We start from the raw sequence: 7738 nt of genomic DNA, 5'->3' as shown, positions 1-7738 counted from the left end.
TTCTCTTTAATAGAGCTTCTCTCAATCTTCTCAATCAAAACCTGTAATTTCTCATATATATCAGACCAGTCTGTGTCTGAGTTCCCCTTTCCTGATTTCACTGACTGCTCCTCTTTCAGCTGTTCCAGAGCTTTCTGCCCTTCCTCAATTGCCTTACAACACTTCTGATCTTCTAGGTAGCTCTCTTTAAATTGGGCTGACCCCTCTATCTCATACACCTTAGAACTAACAGGTCCAACTATAGACTGAGGATTTGTTCTAAACAGTCGAATTGAAACATTTCTTCCCTTAAAGATACAATGTTGGTTCTGTTCCCTCTGCACTAGGCACTCCTCCTGGTAAAAGGCCATCCATTTAAGGAACATAGGTGAGGGGAACACAGCCTTGACCATTTCCTTCCAATCTTTGAGGGTGAGAGCCTGGTGGGCAAAGCCCTCAAGGATGGTCTCTACCCAGGGTGAATGAGGGCCATCCTCTGTCACTGCTTTCTTTAGTTCCCTAAGGTCTTGGGCTTTCCAGGGATACTAAACTGTTGCCAGGGTTATCATTAACCAGAAACAGGTGGCTAGTATCTTCCAAGCTGAATTCACCCACCCCCGGGTAGGACCGCGTGCTGAAGGCAGCTTTTCCACGGCCTTAGAACAGTGCTGATCTTCCAAACAGCTCCTAACGAGCTTCCACACAGATCTTAACAGCTCTTGAAGAGTCAGAAAAATTGAGTTTGACATTAACAGCTCTTGGAAAGCCAGAAAAATTGATTGCAAAGCGCCCATGGTTATTTTTGTTACTTTTTTTTTCTTTTCTTTTACTTTCAGTTCACTACTCCGCGAAACTTTATCGCTCATTCCCGGAGACTATATTTTATTGTCTCTACTCCCGAGATCCTTATAGCCTCTACTTCCGAGGTCTTTATTGCCAATACTTCCGAGGTCCTTATCGTCCCACTTACCTGGGAACTTACCAGCCAGCTTACTCTGACTGTAAAAGGTTCTGAGTCTCAAGAGGTTTCTCCTTCCCGGTCCATCCGGGCCTCTAACTGTTACTTTTCTTTGACTTTCTCCCGGTACAGGCCTCCAACTGTTGTGATGTTTTTCTTTTCCACGTCTGGGCCACCAGTTGTTGTATCCTCCTCGTCCGGCAAGAAAGACACAACAACACAAGCTCTTCCTTTTGCAGTTTATTCCAGGAAACTTTTAACAATGCTTCTCCTCCTGCTCCTACTTCTGCCTTCTTCTCCTACTTCTGCCTTCTGCTTTCTGCCACTCCTGCCTCTCTGGAACAGTTACTTAAGCTCTGCCTCCTGGCCCACCCTCGGCTGTTGAGTACTCCCAAGCTTAGCCAATCCCAATGGGCCACGTAGCAAAAGCAGATAGATCACCAGATGCGGAAGCAACCAATAGCAGTAGCTTAGCCGAATAAGGGCTTTGTTTAAGAGGCCACTTGCTCGGGGCTCAGCTCGCCACAGAGAAGGAAGAAGAAAGAGGAGAAAGAGAGGGAGTAGCATGAAGAGGAAGAGGAGGAGGAAGAGGAAGAAAAGAAAAAAGGAAGAAATAACAAAGAAAGCAGCAGACAGGAACAATGGAGCACATTTTGCAGTCCCAGTATGAGAATGTATGCTTGCACAAATAGTTTGGGAAACATTTTTACAATTTTTACAAAAAATTTAAAGCAAAGTGTTAACACTGATGAGGTTTTCAGTAGACTATATGTAGATAACACATCCAAAACTACTATGTAAGGGTAGGTAGCAGGAGATGAAGGAATCTGTGAGTTTTTGAGGCTTTTACATTTAAGCAGAAGCAGGTATTACCTCTAGTATACTATGAAAGAATGTACAGATTCCCCAACGAGGGTGCTGGGAATTGAACTCAGGTCCTTTATAAGAGCAGTATGCACTCTTAACCAGAGTCATCTTTGCAGCCACTAACAGTAAAGTTTAAATGGGATCCTAAACATTCAACTGACCCAAAAGAAATACAGGAAAGAACCAGAGATATAGAGCCAATAATAAGAAAGGTACATATGAATAGAACTCTATTAATATTAATTCAAATGCTTTCAGGCTAAACAGTCCAGTTGTGATAGTTTGTATATGCTCAGCACAGGGAGTGGCACTATTAGAAGGTATCACCCTGTTGGAGTAGCTGTGTCACTGTGGGTGTGGGCTTTAAGATCCTCATCCTAGCTGTCTGGAAGCCAGTATTCTGCTAGCAGCCTTCAGATGAAGATGTAGAACTCTCAGCTCCTCCTGCGCTATGTCTGACTAGATGCTGCCACATTCCCTCCTTGATGATAATGGACTGAACCTGTGAACCTGTAAGCTAGCCCCAGTTAAAGGGTATGACTTATAAGAGATGCCTTGATCATGATTTACCAGTTCTAGTGGTAAAATCCCAACTAAGACAGAAGTTAAGATTGACAGGGTCACTACAAAGATGTCCTACTTGTATATACTACCTATTCTTGGTGACTTGTAATATGAATACATAACTAAAAACATTAATGTGGGCTGGAGTGATGGCTCATGATTTAAAAGTGTGTACTAAGCTCTAGAGGATCTGAGTTTGGTTCCCAGCACCCACATCAGTTGGCTTACAACTACCTGTAAGTCCACCTCCAGAGGGATCTGATGCCTCTACTCTTGGCAGGCACCTGTACTCACATGCACGTTCTCACATAGCACACACATATACATTTTTAAATTTAATGAATTTTAAAATGAAGCATCAATGAAACTATAGTATATAATCACCAAACACAAGAAGACTGTGATGACTATTTTAGTTTCAATAAAACAGACTTCAGGACACAGAGTCCTGCCAGATATAAAATCATGCTTCTTAATAACAAAATTTCAAATTATTCAGAAGATATAATGTTCTGTTATAATATCTAGTAAGAGAGCTTCAAACTACACATACTGAAAGTTTTAGTATAGCAATAGACAAAGCAGACAACTCCATAATGGGATAATAATACAAAACTTCAGTGAGGATAAATGACCTGAATCACATCATTCATCTCTAGCATTTATCTCATGGACATTAGCATTTGCAAAATACTGTGTTAAGGATATACATTCCTCAAGTTCACATTGTGCATTCACCAAAACTAAGAATATTTTTGGTCTCAAATGTAAAATTTTTATTGAAGGGAGAAAAATCACCATGTGTTTTTCATCATTTCAGAATCAAGTTAGAAACTAAGAGTAGTAAGCTATACTAAAACAAGCTGGGTGTGTAAATCCCAGAGCTCTAGAGGCAGATGCAAGTGGATCTCTTGAGGCCAGCCTGGTTTAAAAAGTGAATCCAGGACAATCAGGGCTGTTACACAAAGAAACCCTGTCTCAAGGCAACAGAACATAACAACAACAACAACAAACAAAAAACAAAAAACAAAACAAAAACCAAACAAACAAAAACAAAAACAAAAACAAAAAATATTCTAAAACAAAATATTCAAATATTTAGAAATATTGTGAATTAAATAATTCACAAGTGAAAATGAAATCATAAATGATGCTGGAGGTATTGTATAGTGAGCAACTGAGATGCACTTACCCTAGGGTGTAAGACAATTAACCCAGCACCTGGAAGGGAACACAAAGCTCTAACTGCTCCTTTCAGGAGGACTCAAAGTCAAAGACATAAGAATTCAGTTAAACACATCTTTAAAAAGAAAAGCAGACTTAACCAAAGAAGGAAAAGCAATTTAATGCACAAACTAGGAGAAAAAATTCTTTTTGATTTATTATGTGTACAATATTCTGCCTGCATGTATGCCTGTAGGCAAGGGAGGGCATCAGACATCATTATAGATGATTATGAACCACCATGTGGTTGCTGGGAATTGAACTTGGGACCTCTGAAAGAATAGCCAGTGCAATCAACTGCTGAGCAATTTCTCCAGTATTAGGAGAGAAATTATTGATTCTTTGAAATAAGCATTAAACGGAGAACCTTGGCTAAGAATATAGCCCAGGGCTTGATTAGCATGCACAAGACCCTGAATTTGACCTCTATGAGTTTGAGGGTAGCTGGTCTACATAGCAAGCTCCTAGCCAAATCCCATCTCAAAACAAATGAACAAACAAAAACAATAACAAAAAACCAAAAACTAGATGAAAGAGAAATCACTGCAATCATGGGATGCAAAGGTTTCTTAAACAGGATCCTTAAAGTCAAGAAGCCCAGAGGTACATAGTCTTAAAACCAGCTTCCTGGATAAAGTGTTTGCTATGCAAGCATGAGGACCTGAGTTCAATCCCTAGCACACACATAAAAGACAGATGTGGATGAATGTGTCTATTACTCTAGCACTAGGGCAAGGGGAGGAGTCAATTGGATTCTAGGAACTCACTGACCAGTCTAACCATTAATGAAATCCAGGCTCAGTGAGAGACCTTGTCTCAAATAATAGAGGAGGGCACCTACCTTGGACCTTTAGCTTCCATAGGCACACACACAGGTACATGAGCCTGCACTTATTGAACAGACACACAAAGAAGAAACATAAGTGAATATTTTTATGAAGGCCTCTGGCACTCCAACCAGGAAAACCAGTAGGTTAACTGCAGATCCTCACCTCTCCCTTGGCTCTTCTAAAACCAGTCCCTCAATCTTATCCCCAGCTCTCTAGCAACCTCCCACTGCATCCTCCCTCTACACCTAAACCACTGTCTCCATCTGCATTTGATCACACATATCTTCTACCCTAAGTTCCCTCTCTCCCAATTCACTGCTTTATTCTAGCCCCTAAGTCACAACAGGCATTCCCTGGAACTCGTATGTTACTCTGGCTAGTGCAAATCTTCCCCTCTGACTCCATATTTTTAAGTGCAAGTTTCCAAGTTTCATCTTTATACTTTAAAAACCCATAATCCAAGTATGCAGTGCTGGATACCACCTTTAATTCCAGTTCTCAGGAGACAGAAGCAGTCAGATCTGAGTTCGAGGCCAGCTTGGTCTACAGGGTGAGTTCTAGGACAGCCAGGGCTACACAGAGAAAAACCCTTTCAAAAACCACAGAAAAGCAACCAAAGAAAGAAACAAACAACTAAAAGAAATGGATAATATTTTCAATGCATACAACTTACCAATGTTAAATCAAGATCAGATAAGTAATTTAAATAGACCTATAACACCTAATGAAATAGAAGCAGTAATTAAAAGACCTCCAACTAAAAGATGTCCAGGACCTGATGGCTTAGTGCAGAATTCTAAGAGAGTTTCAAAAAGAAGTTAATGCCAAAACTCCTCAAATTATTCCACAAGACAGCAATAGAAGTAACAGTGCCCAAATCATTTTAGAAGGTCACTGTTATTCTGATATACAAGCAACATAAAGACACAATAAACAAAGAGAGTTATATACCAATTTCCCTTATATACATACATGCAAAAATACTCAATGCAAACCAAATCCAAGATCCCATCAAAAAGATCATACCCCACAATCAAGCAGGTGTCATCCCAGAGATGCAGGGAAAGTTTAACATACAAAAATCTGTCAATGTAATCCACCATGTAAATAAACTGAGACAAAAACTACACGATCATCTCATCAGATGCAGAAAAGGCCTTTGATAACATCCAATATCTTTCATGATAAAAGTCTCTGAGAGATTAGGAATACAACGGACATTGCTCAGCATAATAAAGGCAGCAAGTCCATAAACAGTATCAAATTAAATGGAGAAAAACTCAAAATAATTCCACAAAAATCAGGAAAAAGAAAAGTTTGTTCACACGCTCCATAATTATTCAATACAGTGCTTGAAGCCTTACTATAGCAATAAGGCACTAACGGAGATCAAGGGGATACAAACTGAAAGGGAAGAAGTCAAAGTATCTTTACTTGCAGATAATATGATAGTATATACCAGTGACCTAAAACTTCCACAGGAAGCTTCTACAGATTATAAACACTTTCAGCACAGTAGCTAGATGCAAAATTAACACACACACACACACAAATAGTAGCCTTAACATAGACAAAGGACAAAGGGACTTTACACGAAGAACATGGAGTTCTGTGGGTAGAGAGGTTCGGAGGATCTGGGAGGAGTTATGCAGGGGAAAGAATAGGATCAAAGTACATGGTATGAAACTAATTTTTAAATAAAACAATTAAACATAGTGCTGTGATTTGACCCAATCAGTGCAGGATTTAAATGCTATTTTAGTGGTCTACCAAGTGAAATGAAAACACTTGTCTACAGAAGATTGACACAGGAATCTCACAGTGTAATTCCCCAAATGGAAGTGATGATGTGATGGCCAGTATCATAGAATCAGAGGGGAGGAGGACAGAACATCTGTCCCTACACCAGGAGTAAGTGGGACCAGTAGGATCCAGGCACACAGGAACTCCGCCAGGACAGTGGCATGGGTCCCTTCTGCTCGGTCTGAGCTAGTGTCTTCAGCAGACTTTGGGCACAAATTCCTCAGCCATTCTCACAACACCCAGAGGAAGCTCCACTCCCAGGTGCTCTCAGACCCAGGACCACAGGATCATAGGATGACAGAGACAGCTTGATTGTGATGAGTTCTGACCCAAGCAGGATCACAGGAAGGGCAGGCTCCAGTCAGACTTAGTCAGGGCAGGTAGCACTAGAGATAACCAGATGACAGGGAGCAATCCTAAGAACAGAAGTATCAAAAACCAAGGTTACTTGGCATCATTAGAACCCAATACTCCCACCATAGCAAGTTCTGGACACACCATCATACCAGAAAGCAAGATTCAGGTATAAAATCACTTCTCATGATGATGAGAGAGGACTTCAGGAAGGACTCCCTCGAAGAAATACTGGAGAACACAGATAAACAGCTAGAAGCACCTAAAGAGGAAACACAAAAATCCCCTAAAGAACTACAGGAAAACACAATCAAATAGGCGAAGGAAATGAGCAAAACCATCCGTGATCTTAAAATGGAAATAGAAACAATAGAGAAATCACAAAGGAAGACTACCCTGGAGTTAGGAAACCTAGGAAAGAGATCCAGAGTCATAGATGTAAGCATCACCAACAGAATACAAGAGTAGAAGAGAGAATCTCAGGGGCAAAAGATACCATAGAAAACATTGACACAACAACGAAAACGCAAAAAGCAAAAAGCTCCTCATCCAAAATATCCAGGAAATCCAGGAAACAATGAGAAGACTAAACCTAAGAATAATAGGTATATATGAGAGTGAAGACTCCCAACTTAAAGGGCCAGTAAATATCTTCAACAAAATTATAGAATATAACTTCCCTAACCTGAAGAAAGAGATGTCCTACAGAAGTCCAAATAGTTGGACTATTTGGACTATAGATGACTTTATAAGTTACTCTTTCTCTGAGATGAATGCTTTTCTTAATCTTCACAGCCAATGAACCAGATTCTTACACTCACCTTATGTCCTTGCCATCCTCCAAGTAGAACCATTGTTCATTGAAACAGTTGGTGATGACTTCATGAATAGACCATCTTAATACACACACCATTTCTTAAATGAATGTAACCTCATTCCTGGGGGCTGAGAATTAAGAGAATCATTCAAATTGAATAGCTTTGAAAGTAGCAGGAAATCTGTATGCAAAAATCATACCTACAATTCATTCCTTGACACAGCAGAACTGTCAACTCTTAGCATAGCTATGATGGAGGTAAAATCCTTTGGTGAGAATTGAAGACCCAGAATTGAACCCACGCACCTATGGTCACTTAATCTTTGACAAAGGAGCTAAAAC

This window comes from Mastomys coucha, unplaced genomic scaffold, assembly GCF_008632895.1.
Source record: "Mastomys coucha isolate ucsf_1 unplaced genomic scaffold, UCSF_Mcou_1 pScaffold6, whole genome shotgun sequence".
NCBI lineage: Eukaryota > Metazoa > Chordata > Mammalia > Rodentia > Muridae > Mastomys > Mastomys coucha.
The sequence above is the reverse complement of the archived record's forward strand: the minus strand, read 5'-3'. Positions refer to the sequence as shown.